Source organism: Leopardus geoffroyi, chromosome C3 (assembly GCF_018350155.1).
Source record: "Leopardus geoffroyi isolate Oge1 chromosome C3, O.geoffroyi_Oge1_pat1.0, whole genome shotgun sequence".
In the NCBI taxonomy this organism is placed as follows: domain Eukaryota; kingdom Metazoa; phylum Chordata; class Mammalia; order Carnivora; family Felidae; genus Leopardus; species Leopardus geoffroyi.
In genome coordinates, this window is record NC_059338.1 from 148,084,876 (window position 1) to 148,098,129 (window position 13,254).

Consider the following 13,254-nt stretch of genomic DNA (forward strand, 5'->3'; position numbering starts at 1 on the left):
GTCCACTGCTTGAGGTTTAAATTGTTGCCCCGAGCTCTTTCTAGCACTTTGCTACCACTTCCGTTTAGACATTTGGGAAACCTCAAACGTTCAGGCTTAGGGCAGAAACATTCTCCAGGATCAGCCTCGTCCTGATCTGGCACAGAAAGAGACAGTTCTCCAGAGTTCTCAGACTTTTTGTAGACTGGCTCCATCAACTCAGGAAACAGGACCAGCATGTCTCATCCACGGATTAGTCAACTCGCTCCTCCAGTGTGAGCAGCTAAAGAGTAAGTTGTAGGGCAAGAGGCCAAATGCGTTACTCTGGTGGAGACCTCTCTGCATGGAACGTTCTCTTTACCCCCACCACCAACACAGCATGCTCTTAGTATTTCCCATTAGAAAGTTTCTAATGCATGTTTGTATCCCCTAGTATGTAGAGGAACTAACCCATTTCTCTGCTTCCCTTCAAACAGTAGTCTTAGTCTGAGCTGCTTAAACAAAATATAGACTGAGTGGGATAGAAATTGATTTCTCAAAGTCTGGATCAATACGCCAGCAGAATTGATGTCTAATGAGGTCAAGCCTCCTGGTTCATAGATGGCAGGAGGGATGAGCTAGGGGTCTCTCTGGGGTCTCTTCTCTAAGGCATTAATCCCACTCATGAGGGCACTTCTCTCATGACCTGATCACCTCCCAAATGCCCCACCTCCTGACACCATTGCCTTGGGGGTAGGATATTAACAATATGACTTTTGGAGGGACACAAACATTCAGACCATAGTATTATACTCCTTGCAAAAGTTGGAAAGTTCTCTCCGGAAGGGTTGTTGACGCTTCCATCCCTAAACACTCTCCAGTCAGGGTCTTGCTTCCACTCTTCCACGAAACTGCACTCATCAAGGTCATCAATTGTTTCGTTCAAACAACTCCCACGTCAATCCTGTCAGCTCACTCGACCACCCAGCACCACGTGACTGCTTCCTCCTCCTTCCGATGTTCTTCACTCCTCTTCCAAGTTGCCTCCCTCTGTCTCTGTCTCTGTCTCTTTCTCTTTCTTGCTTTTTTTCTCCTACACATGAACCTTTCTGTCTCATCCTTTGTTACCTAAATGGGCCACAGATGCTACCGTACGATGGCCCTCACATAGTTACTTCTTCACAGAGGGCAAGGACCTTTGGCTCAAAATTTGGTGCCAAACTCAAATTCTTACACATCCAATTGCCTTAGATGTAGCCTGAATAAGCATATTTTTATCCACGTAGAGCCTGTTTGCTTTGCGTACTTTTCAAAATGGCACTTAAGATCTGCTAGCCATACATAAGTTGCACTCCAAGGCTATAAAAGGCCCCTAGCCTCTGTTGCCCCTCGGAGCGCTCTTACACAGATTCCCCACCTTGCTGCAGAGAAGCATTGTCCATGTACATAAGACCCCTGCCCCTGGGGAGTTTCCTTGTTCTGTCCCCTTCTGGGTGGTGATCCTACACTGGTGTTCCAGAAGGTCTCTTCCTGGGAGAGACTTCCCTTCGCAAGCACTCTTGTCCAAACACCTCTGATAATGCTCGTGTGTGTGTTAGTGCTTTCTGTGGGCCTCCCTTTTACTGTACAAGCTCTGACATTCCCTTGAACCCCACTATATCCTCACTTCCTGGTTCTTCCTCTTCTGCTCGTGATGGAGCTCCCCAGGCTCTGTTCTTCAACACTCCTCCCCTAGCTTTACTTTCTCCTTAGGTAGTTTTATTTCCATCAAAGATTTCAATATCTCCAATTTGCTGATCATTCTCAGATTCATGTCTTAAGCAGTCATCTCTGTCATAAGTCCCAGACAACTGCTTCCTCCACAGTGCAAGGATCTAACAGACATTGCTAATGAAACATGGCCAAATGAAACTCTTGATTCCTCTCTCTCTCTCTCTCTCTCTCTTTCTCCCCCACCAATCCTGCCCTTCCCCATCTCATGTAATGACATTACCATCCCTTTGCTCATGGCAGAAAGGAAAGACTCTCAATGATCCCTTCTTTCCTATCCTTCCTCAACTAGACTGAATTTATCAGGCAGTCCTGCATCCAAACTATATATACCCCACATCAACCACTGTTATCTCTGCTTGCTCACTTCCCTGCTAACCCTGCCCTGTGTTCTCTCTTACTTTTACTGCCGACTGTCCCTAATTTGACTCCCCACCGACATTTATCGCTGCACTGTGGTGAGAAGTTTTATTTTTATTTATTTATTTTTTTCAACGTTTATTTATTTTCGGGACAGAGAGAGACAGAGGATGAACGGGGGAGGGGCAGAGAGAGAGGGAGACACAGAATCGGAAACAGGCTCCAGGCTCTGAGCCATCAGCCCAGAGCCCAACGCGGGGCTCGAACTCACGGACCGCGAGATCCGCGTGACCTGGCTGAAGTCGGACGCTTAACCGACTGCGCCACCCAGGCGCCCCAGAGAAGTTTTAAAGATGTAAACAGGTCACGGCAATCCTTTACTTCAAAAGCTTCCATGATTTTCTTTTACCCATGGGTTAAGATCCACATCTTCACCGTGACCCACTAGGCCTTCCTGGCCATTCACACCTTACTTCCTGTCACTGCCTCCTGAATTTAATTCTCTTTCGCCAGACTTTTCTTTCTGTTCCCGGAACACAGTGGGCATGTCCCGACTTCACGGCCCTTCTCCTTCTGATCTCTTTACCTACGATACTCTTTGCCCAGACACTCATGGGTCTAGATCCTTTTCACCATTTACACTCGACTGTCACTTTTCAGAGGCACTTCTAAGACACCCAACCGTTTCTTCAGCTGTTGTCCTACTCCTGTCTCTTTGCAGCGATCACCAGCTCTGAGCTTGCTTTATGTATGTGTGTACTTGTTCCTCTTCTGTCTTCCTCTGCCTCGATGTGAGCTCTGTGAAAGGCGGACCCTGCCTGTCCGTGTTGTCCCCATGCGCTCAGTGCCCAGGGCAGGGAAGTCAGAAAATATTGGCCGGAGGAATAATTGACTTTGGAGCCCACCCTCACACTGACCACACCAAGCCGATTTCTTTAGATAGATCCTGTGTACGTTTCCTAGAGCTGCTCTAACAAACTAGCATAGACTGCATGACTTAAAACAAGAGGAATCGATTGCCCTGCGGTTGGTGGTTAGAAGTCTGAAATCAAGGTGACAGCAGGGTTGTGCTTCCTCTAAAGCCTGTAAGGGAAGACTGTCTCCTTGCCTCTTTTCGCTCCTGGTGGCCCCAGATGGTCCCTGGCTTGTGCCAACACGACTCTGATCTTCACGCGGCTCTCTTTGTGTCTTCACCTGGTTCCCACTTTGTGCTTGTCTCTGGGTCCAAATTCCCCCTTCTTATAAGGACACCAGTCACAGTGGACTAGGGTCCACCCCAATGACCTCATTGCAACTTCACTACCTCTGAAAAGATTCTGTTTCCAAATCGGGTCACAGTCTGAGGCACTGGGGATTCAGGCTTGAAATTGTCTTTCTGAGGGAAACGATTCAGCCCATAAGAATCCAACAGCAGCTATTAAGTCTGAGTTCTTATTGGACACGCAGAGAACGTTCACTTTCTCAACTGCTTCCTGTTGGCAGGCGTTTGGAAAATCAAGTGCAAATAAAAATGAGACTCTAGAACCCCTACGGCATGGTAACTAGCCAGCCCCTTTCCAACCCCGTTGTCCCTTTGTTCTCTAGTCAGATTTCTGAAACTCCATGCAAAAGCCTGAAATGTTTGTAAATAACACATTCTGCTCCTTTAATTAAGTTTTGTCCCAATGAGAGGATTTTCTAGAACTCAACACTGTTTATCCACTGCCAGTGCTTAGCAATGCCTCCTAAAGACAATCCGTCAGACAGGCAGTCTTTTTCATGACATTTATGCCCAGGAACCATCTGATTTTTAATTACATGGTGATTGCTATTGTATACGCTTTAAGATGCTCTGTAACTTTCAAATCTCATTTTAAATTAAAAAAAAAAAAAGAAAGAACATTGTCTATCTTTTCTTTTTCTAAATTCAAGTCAGGATGTTAGAAAAACCGTCAAATAAAACCTTTTAGTGCCTAAAATGTGCCCCTAGTCATTTTACATTGTTGAACATCATTTTAGTCCTGGTAGATGTTCTCCTATAATTATTTCCGAAAACATTTTACAGACAAGAGAATTGTAAGTCTGTAGGGATGGGATTCAGAAGGTCATTAAATCCATTTTTCTGCCTTTGGGTAGAGCTACCCTGGTTGAGACATACGACCGTGACTTCCGATTTTTAAGGTGAAATGCAACATCAAATTGGGTGGGTAATGAACATAGTCCAATTCAAGAGCTTTGGTCTTTTCACGTTGATAGGAACGCTACCCTTGACACGGCTCTGTGGCTGTGACACTATCTGCCTTGAAATAATAAAGACTTTGACTATGGGGTTTGAAACTGCTCTTCTCAGAAGAAGCATCCTTATGCTACTTCCTTCAAATAGATTACCACGGATTCTTAAGCAGGAAAAGCAAACGACAAAAAGGATTTCAGAAATATCATACTTATTTTGTGGGCAAAAGTTGTCCTTAGGTATATAGTGCCTTTATTTAACCCTTGGCAGCTTACAAGCCATTTCGATTTTACACACGCTCTTGGGGTCCTTAGTCACTTCCCTGTGAGGTTGGCAGAACTTTACCATGTCCAATTTTCAAGGGAGGGTATTGTGGCTCGTGAAGTCCAAGCATAGGTTTGACACGAATCAGAGGTGAACTAAATTCCTGGAATTTTTCTGTTAGAATCTGATTCACGTTAACTCCAACAAAATTCAGTTTTTTTAATCTGTAAAAGGAGGAGGTGGACTCAACTTACAAGGTGGTTGAGATGAATGAGTTGTATCTCCAGGACCTAAACGTTACTGGCTATCAAATAGGTACTTAACAAATATTTGTCGAAAACACGAATGGATGAATGAAAAAATAAACATTAAGCCCTCGGCCCAGTGCCTGGCACAGAGTAGCTCGATAAATATTAGCTATTAATTTTTAAGGACAAATGATGAACTATTCATAAACAGACCATGGAGCCGTTCTTTCTTTCCAATGGTGTTTATAGATTTTCTTTGAAGATAAAAGAGTTTACTTCATTTGGTAAGCAATGTGGCTTAATTAAATTGACTGCTACTTATTTTGGCTTCTTCCCCACCCAGGAAGGGAAGGTAGATGTCATTTCATATTTAGTAGATGCATCCCACGGGCCAGGCACCTTGCCAGAAAGTGGGGACACAGGAACTGCACTCCCTGTGGCAATTAGATAGGCTTCGATTACTAAAGAAGATTCACAGGGCTCAAACCGGCCATACTTAACAAAAATTCACTGTATTGTAGAAAGAGGGTCCAACATGGCAACAGAATTAAAGGGTAGATATGCATCGCGGCCAGAAGCTGCCTCGCAGCCAGAAGTTTGGAGAGCAAGGAGGGATGAGTGCAGGGGCTCCTGCCTGGCTCAGTCGGTTAAGCGTCTGCTGGGCTCAGGTCATGATCTTACGGTTTGTGGGTTCAAGCCCCGCGCCGGGCTCTGTGCTGACCGCTCGGAGCCTGGAGCCTGCTTCGGATTCTGTCTCCCTCTCTCTCTGCCCCACCCCTGCTTACACTCTGTCTCTCTCTCTCTCTCAAAAGTATAAACATTTAAGGGGGAAAAAAAGGAGGGATGAATGCCAATTGCCCTCTCTGCAGGGTGATACCACGACATGCTTTTCCTCTCTCATTCAGGAACCACCGGTTGTACACAGAGCACCTCAGACCAGGGATCCAAAGAGAGAGTCTCATCAGGGCTCCTTATCCCCCGCTGGATATGTAGGCATGTTCTCGCTACACAGCCAACTCCAGTGGTGGAACCTTCTAGAATGTCATTGAGATTCGGTTTTTATCAATAAACAATGCTGACAATCTAGTACACACCACCCGAGACTTGCCCCAGCCTCGTGGTCACAGAGCAACATTATTAATCGGTAGATGCCAGTCTCTGACCAGGGGTCAGTGCAATAAAGACAAAATTGTTACATCAGCAAAACATCCCTGACCTGGGCTCAAGGCACTCTTCTGACAAAACAATCACTATCACTGTTTGTTTGGTGGTGATTGTCAGCCTTGCAAGAGGGTACGATCAGATAAACATCTGAAATGCGCACATTCCAAACATTTAAAATAAGCAGTGTGGGGTTGGTATGGCTTTAAACAGCCACATCATCCAACAATAGCAATGCAGACGTTCTCACGTTTTTGTACTCACTTTACAATTATTTTCCATTTCTGATTCATAGTTTCCTGGACCTGATGGCATACATCTGTGGAGTGATTTCACAACCATAGTGAATTTATCATAATCAAGTCTAAATTTTCGGGAGGGTTCCTCTCCAGCGGGATAGCACCCTGAGGGGACTGATTGATTGCCCAGCACATTCAACTGTCAACGTGAGTACTGGCCACAAATTTTATCAGCTTCCACAATATTGCTTTTACCTGTGATTTTCGTATTGCTTCAGAGAGCAGTTTCATGTAGCCTTCCGAATACAAGGTTAGAGTATTAATCAGGCTTCGTTATAGTATAATTATTTCATTGCTTTCAATAAAATCTACCTTTTTCCGTACACCGAATGTGATTTCCCTGAGGACGATAGGTTAGATACTGTGTGTCTGTTGTTCAAGCATTCCAACTTTTATGAGGATACAAATTCCTTTCCTGATATTAACAGACAGTAATTCTCAATCAGAGGCATCTTACGCGGGACTCATCTATATTCACAAGAAACACTCCTGTCTTATTTAAAATGTGTTCAATATCCAAGAGTCGCACCGTAGAGAAAGAATGGTTAACACCCAGTTGTGGTGCTAAAGCCTTTAGGGAGAGCTTGAGTACTGCGCATTCTAAAGTGATGATGTCTTCACGTCACTCCTCATCAGGGAAATACAAATCACAGCCACACTGAGATACCACCTCACGCCAGTCAGAGTGGCTGAAAATGAACAAATCCGGAGACTGTAGATGCTGGCGAGAATGTGGAGAAACGAGAACCCTCTCGCACTGTTGGTGGGAATGCAAATCGGGGCAGCCGCTCTGGAAAGCAGTGTGGAGGCTCCTCAAAAAATTAAAAATAGATCTACCCTATGACTCAGCAATAGCACTGCTAGGAATTTACCCAAGGGATACAGGAGTGCTGGTGCACAAGGGCACTTGTACCCCAATGTTTATAGCAGCACTTTCAACAATAGTCAAATTATGGAAACAGCCTAAATGTCCCTCAACTGACGAATGGATAAAGAAGTTGTGGTTTATATATACAATGGAATAATACTACTTGGCAATGAGAAAGGATGAAATCCTGCCATTTGCAGCAATGTGGATGGAACTGGAAGGTATTATGTTAAGTGAAATAAGTCAGTCAGAGAAAGACAGAGATAGTGTTTTCACTCATATGTGGATCTTGAGAAACTCAACAGAAGACCATGGGGGAAGAGAAGGGGAAAACATAGTTATAAATAGAGAGGGAGGGAGGCAAACCATAAGAGACCGCTAAGTACAGAGAACAAACTGAGGGTTGATGGGGGTGGGGGAGAGGGGAAAGTGGGTGATGGGCATTGAGGAGGGCACCTGTTGGGATGAGCACTGGGTGTTGTATGGAAGCCAATTTGACAATAAATTATATCAAAAAACAAACAAACAAAAAACAAACCCCGAGGAAATCTTAAAAAAAAATAAAGCGATGATGTCTTTAGACCAGGTGGCTCCTACAACTCCCGAGTGAGTGCAGAACCCAGCCACCTAGCCCCACTGCAGCTGCAAGGGTGAAGGGGTGCCTAAGTGTTGGTGAGCTCCACTAGCCTCAGCCACAGGGCGATCAGAGGAGGTGAGGCTAGCCCGAAGTCGCAGATAAACCCCAAACCTCGGGGGCTTTCAGCAATAAAGATGTTTTGCTTGCTCACGTTCACTGTCAGATGCAGCTCACGTGAGCAGGGACCCGGGAAGCTCCCTTCAGTCGAGTAGAAAACGCTGGCTCTTTGGCGGGTCCCCGTGGTCTCTTTCACACTACCTAATGGTGCATACCAGGTTCAAGGTTAAAGGAGGCAAAACCATGAAAGTTGAACTCCTTGTGAGTTATCAGCAAATCGAAATTTATTCCTCCGATTCCTGCTTTAAGTTGTTAGGTGGAAGACGTAACTCTAGAGTTGATACCTACATAATTAAACAAAGAAGCATAAAGAACTCTTCGTGCTTCACCACTCAATACCCCGAGTCTAGTATAGCACGAAGCTGCCAGAAATGTGTATTTGAAAACAAATTTCTCCCATTTACTTTTGATTTAAAAAGAGTTTTGCAAACCCTGTAATAGAAGGGCATTATAAAGAAAAAATAAAGTCATGTCAATGAAAAGCCTTTTATGTCTTATTCTACGAAGTTGGACACAGAAGAGAGAAAAGCTCGGCATTATCTTTCTTTATCAGATGTCGTAATTCATCACAACCACCAACTACAACCAATACTTTCCTGCATTTAAGAAAACTCTTTTAGGTGCCAATGTCCCATCTTTTAAATATTCTGTTGTGTCTCCCTTCTTTTATTTTTTTTTTTTAATTTTTTTTTAACGTTTATTTATTTTTGAGAACAGAGAGAGACAGAGCATGAATGGGGGAAGGGCAGAGAGAGAGGGAGACACAGAATGGGAAGCAGGCTCCAGGCTCTGAGCCATCAGCCCAGAGCCTGACGCGGGGCTTGAACTCACGGACCATGAGATCGTGACCTGAGCTGAAGTCGGACGCTTAACCAACTGAGCCACCCAGGCGCCCCCTCCCTTCTTTTAAAGAGAGGTTGTGTCAACCCAAGAATACAATATCATTAAGTCAATCGTTTGATTTAAGTGAGAGTTGTTTTAGTCATTATAATAACTTAATTAAATGAATCAGTCACACTTTAATTAGCCAGCCTAATTCGGTTATCATGACAACTCAAATAATAAGAAAGAAACAAAATAATTAGAATGTGTCTATTGTTGTTGGCTATCTTTACTGGACGGGAACAATGACATAAATAGGCATTTGTTGTGACGGCTGAAAAAAAAACGAAATTTATTTTAGAACGGACTGTGTATAGGTGGGACCAGTTAGCAAACAAAAGCCAAGCAAACTCAATATGGTTTGTATTGTCTCTCTCACTAGGTTTTGATATCTACAAATCTTTTTTTTTTTAACGTTTATTTATTTTTGAGACAGAGAGAGACAGAGCATGAATGGGGGAGGGGCAGAGAGAGAGGGAGACTGAGAATCTGAAACAGGCTCCAGGCTCTGAGCGGTCAGCACAGAGCCCGACGCGGGGCTCGAACTCATGGACCACGAGATCATGACCTGAGCCGAAGTCGGACGCTTAACCAACTGAGCCACCCAGGCGCCCCGATATCTACAAATCTTCAGAAACTATGTCTTACTTGCTGTGATATTCCTGTAGAGTCCAGAGAAGGGTTTGTCTATGGATACTGAAAAAAATTTTTGCTTAGTTGAAAAAATATAAAACACAAACATTGAGGGAAGCAGAATGTTTTGAATTACAGTCTTTGCTTGGAAACACAAAGTAACTAGATTCCATTTTTCTTTTACCTCAGCTTAAGACCTGAGAAGGTGTGTGTTGAGAGATTCTGACTGATGTTTTCATTACGTTTACATCTAAGAGACATCACCGTTTCCCCTCCTGAAAAGGAAAATATACAGAAGTGATGTCCAATATGAGCCAGGCCACGTGTTAGAAATTTTCACTGGTAGTATCTTATTTGATCGGTACACGTATGATACTAAAGTGTTGGTGTTATTCTCTTCATTTGATGAGGACTGAGTCTCAGAGAGATTAAGTAGATTTCTTGGGATTGCAGAAATATCTGGCATATCAGGGACTCAGTATGGCTTCTGGAACACCATACCCTCTAAGATACGATTCTCTTGATTTCTGAGCTCTCCAGTCCCAAACCTTTGCTTACATTGTTTTTCTGCCTGGAAGACTTTTCTCCGGGCACATCCACAGCCCTCCCACTTCATCTTCAGTCTTGGTTTAGATGTCACAGACTCTAAGTAACCATCTTAACCCTGAAAGACGGGCAAGACCATGGCGGCAAACATCGAATGTGCAAGTGGCTTGAGGGAGAACTAAACCTTTCCCCTGTAAGCCACTGAAATGTTGGTGTCGTTTCATATCAAAGCGTGGCTTAACCCGTCCTGAGAAGAAAATAGCTTAAATTCACATAATTGCAGGTCTTGGATTCAAATACAGATCTGCATGAGTCACAAATTAATGCTGTTAAGATGTATGGAAATGTGGAATCACTGTGTTGTATACCTGAGACGAATGTAGCATTGTGTGTTAGCTATACTTAAATTAAAAAAAAATTTTTTTTTTAATTAAACCTCTTAACCCTGTAATTTAAACTATGAATCCAATTAGGACATATAAATAAAACCCAGGTGATCTGCAATAAACCTTAGCGGTTATATTGGTACTTTTAATATTAGTGTCAAAGAGACCAAGAGTGAAAGTTATGAAAATCAGTTATCACGATACTGTTTAACTGTCAATGGACACAACTGATTCAAAACGACTTTGACATTTTCAATGTGCAAGAAATTTACACGTTGTTTTTTTGTGTATGTGATTCTATAGGAGGAAGTTATCTACTTGTAAGACTAAATGTATATTATTACCATCGATCAGTGACATTATTTGTGTTTGCATTGAATGTTTTGGTCCCTTCTCCCCTAAATGCTCATCCTCAATCTCATTGTCAGTAGCATTTTTCAGTCAAGGAAACTCAGTAGTTTTGGATCCGAAAGAGCTTTGCACTGAAATCAACTTGTGTTCAGGTTCTTACCAGTTGTTTGATATTGAGTAATTTACTCAAACGCTCTGATTTTAGTCTCTTCATGTTTCAAACAGATATAACAGTATTTACTTCTCAAATTGCTATGAAGGTTAAATAGATACATCAGCATAAACCTTTTGGTTCTCTGGCACCGGGTGGAGCTTAATAAATGGTATTACTTGCTATTTTAAATATCCCCATCTTAAAGCTGTGTATTTGGAACAGGTTAAATTTTCTCTCCCATTGAACAGAGGCTGACCCTCCTATTTTACTGAGTTCAAAATACATGTTACCAAATTGGTGAGGTTATAAAGATAAATGTTGCTTCCCAACGTAACCTTGACATCAATTGAGGAGTTCTAACAGCATGCCCTAAAATAAATTTCTGTCTTTTAATTTTGTATGGCTGCTCATTTACCCTTGATTTTTCATGTCTGAACAGTTGGAGTTTGGTTATCCAATCTGCTGAGTCTTCAAAAGCTTAAGAGAAGTCAAAACTTGGAGACAATAGCACAGCTTCAGCTTGGGAAATCAGAGATAGGCTCATTCATTCATTCATTCCCTTATTTGACAAAAATCCTGGCCTACTGGGGCTATAACAATGAAAATATGCTTCCTGTTCTTCAAGAATTCCTACTAGATGGAGATAATTCTATAGTTCCCTTTTTGTCTAGATATCAGAAAAGCGATACTTAAATGCAATGCTAATTGATCTAGAACAAATGGACAGCCATTAACTTTCTTCTTTCCACGGTGTATGTTAACATGTCTTAGTACATAGGCAGATACACAAATCATTGAATCATATAGAAATAAACTATTGAAAACACAGAAAAGTAGAAAAATAAATAATTAAATACATTTTTGGGTTTGTCTTTTTGGACACGTAAATAGTAAATATGCTATTTAATTATTAAAACCCAACTTGTAATAAGCACAAAAGATTAATACGTTCATTAAATGGCCTACACAGGTGTTAGATAAATCACATGTTTTCTAAAAGCACTCTAAGAACAGTTGATTATTTATTTGAACTTTCTTGATTTCTCTATTTTTTTAACTGACGGAGAATTGCTAGCAGGGAAAAAGAAAGGTTTCAGTTAAATGCCAGTCTATCGTGGCTTGAGGCTCTATGTTCCAGTTGGTACATTTCTTACCTTTCTCTTGACCTCAAATAACTCATGACAAGATTTTGCATCAGGAAAGAGATTGTTTTCAAAATTTAGCTCACAATTACTATTTTAGATAAGAACTGTCTTCTGAAAGAATCACTAAATATCACAACACACTTATTTTTAATGAGCTAAAATCCCCAAGCTTTGGTTTTGTCTTCAGGAGCAATTACATGCTCTGCTTCTGCGTGTGATCACCAGAGTTGGGAGAAAGTTCCTGAGAACAAAGTACAAATAAAAGTGGATAAATCCCTTCAACTCAGATACTAATAATCTATTGCTGCAAAATAAATTGCCACAAAAATTACCAGCTTAACACAACATACATTTCTTACCCCACAGTTTCTGTGGATCCAGCTGCAAGCAAGCTGTCCGTTCAGGGTCTGTGGCCTCATCTGAAGGCTCAACTGGAAAAGGAACCACTTCTAAGTTCACATGGATGCAGGACAAGGACAGGTGGTTTACAAATACCTTTTTAGGCTTTCCTGACGAAGGAAATCAGTCCACTATCTCAATGTAGAGCAAAGCACAACATAGCATAGCATAGCATACTGTCCTGCCCACAATAAACCCTCAGTGTTTATAAAATAAAGACTATAGAGTTTAGATGAGTACATTAACTCTAGAGGAGTGTAGGAACCATGTACAGTTTCATTTACCATGTTTATGATAGTAATTCTATTCACAAAAATATCTAGGTGGGGGGTCCTGGGGAGCTCAGTCGGTTAAGCATCCAACTTTGGCTCAGGTCATGCTCTCACGGTTCATGGGTTCGAGCCTCACATCGGGTTCTGTGCTGACAGCTCAGAGCCTGGAGCCTGCTTCATATTCTGTGTCTCCCTCTCTCTTTCTCTGCCCCTCCCCTGCTTGTGTGCTCTCTTTCTCTCTCTCTCAAAAATAAATAGATAAACTTAAAAAAATATCTGGGTGGTGTAAAAACAGGTGATTTTCAGTTTCTTCTTCATACTTTGCTATACTATTTGAAATTTTCAGAGTGATCAAGTAATAAAAAATTATAGATGAATTGCTAAAGTTATATGTTCTTATTTATTCAAAGACTGTGTTGGGAAGGATATACAATCTTAGACAATGGTGAAACATTTGTGGCTGGAAGAATATTATAGTTTTAGTTTTATACCATGCATACAAGAGTACTAAGATATTATTAAACTTATTCTAAAGGGTTGTAACTAATGTATACAACCATAAAATGTGTGCATAAATCTTTTTAAAGCATCT

General features: G+C 42.0%; 1 long non-coding RNA gene across 1 annotated transcript; it reads right to left on the reverse strand.

The window, feature by feature from the left end:
* Positions 1-10,454: 10,454 nt before the first annotated feature.
* On the reverse strand, positions 10,455-12,776 carry LOC123585119. Its single transcript, XR_006705922.1, has 2 exons — positions 12,351-12,776; positions 10,455-12,232 (listed from the first exon to the last, which is right to left on the reverse strand). It is a non-coding gene; the product is annotated as an uncharacterized LOC123585119 (long non-coding RNA).
* Between the last annotated feature and the right edge of the window lie 478 nt (positions 12,777-13,254).